The sequence below is a fragment of the Lethenteron reissneri genome, unplaced genomic scaffold, assembly GCF_015708825.2.
Source record: "Lethenteron reissneri isolate LAM-NWPU_2019-01 unplaced genomic scaffold, ASM1570882v1 scaffold_123, whole genome shotgun sequence".
NCBI classification, from domain to species: domain Eukaryota; kingdom Metazoa; phylum Chordata; class Hyperoartia; order Petromyzontiformes; family Petromyzontidae; genus Lethenteron; species Lethenteron reissneri.
In genome coordinates this window covers 44716-46013 of record NW_026890926.1, presented here as the reverse complement: position 1 = coordinate 46013, position 1298 = coordinate 44716, and positions in this window count along the sequence as shown.

The window sequence follows — 1298 nt, the reverse complement described above, 5'->3', positions numbered from 1 at the left end:
GGGTGTAGAGATGTCCTGACATAGGACAGCCTTGCCTGATACCTCTCCTGAAATCTATAGGAGCAATTAGTCTACCATTAACTTAAACCAGACACTGGGCCATGTTGTACAGCAGACTAATCAACACTATGAAGCGAGTCCGAAAACCAAAAGCTTTTAGAGTGCCCAGAAGATACTGGTGATCATCCCTGTCAAAGGCTTTCTCTTGATCAATGGAGAGAAAGGCAAATGGAACGTTCAAATGCTCGGACAGACTGATCAAATCTCTGATTAGGAAAATCTCATCATGGATGGTCTTCCATGGAACAGTGTATGCCTGGTCATCGGAAATAACCTTAGCCAACACCCTCTTAAGCCTTGCAGATGCAGTTTTCACGAGAATCTTATAGTCTGTGCTCAGCACTGAGACTAGACGCCAATTTGTGAGGTGTCTGAGGTCGCCCTTTTTCGGAATCAGTGTGAGCACGGCTCTCCTCCAGGACTGAGGCATCATGTTGGTTTCCATTGCTTCATCTAGAACGGCTTTGTAGTCTTTACGTATGGAGTGCCAAAAATGGTGGGTGGGTGAATAAATCAGTGAGTGGATGAGTGAATGAGTTGGTGGGTAAGTTGATGAGTGTATGGGTGAGCGAATGAGTGGGTGGGTGAGTGAATGACTGGGTGGGTGAGTGAGTGTATGGGTGAGTGAATGACTGGGTGGGTGAGTGAGTGTATGGGTGAGTGAATGAGTCTCATTGCGGTTTGTGGACTGCGAGAGAGGGGGTAGCGCAGGTTTATAGAAGTGCAACAGTCCCGGTGGTGAGGGACACCTGCAATCCAGGCGAGGGTTGGTGGATTACCACACACACACAGATGCTGTGCCAACACCTTCACCGAGGGCGGCGATCGACGAGGAGCCGCGCGATCCCCTGGCTCGCCAGGAGATGGCGACACGGCAATGAGGCACAGACTCCACCTGTCCCCTTTCCCAGGGGAGGCGATTCCCCGCCACCTCCCCGAGGTGGCACCGCACACTCGGCTTCCATGTCGGGTGCGAAATAAGTTTTGACGTAACACGGGGGACCCACAGACTCACACGGATGCCCGGAGACTCATAGACTCGCCCAAAGACTCACAACAGACACCCACATGCTCATAACAGACACCCACAGACTCTTAACAAGACACCCACAAACTCACAACAGACGCTCGTAGACTCACATACACACCCATTGACTTGGAAAGGGACCAATATACTCAAGAGAGCCATCGTCTTATTTGGAGACCGGTAGGCTCACACAGATTGAAAACTCTACGGA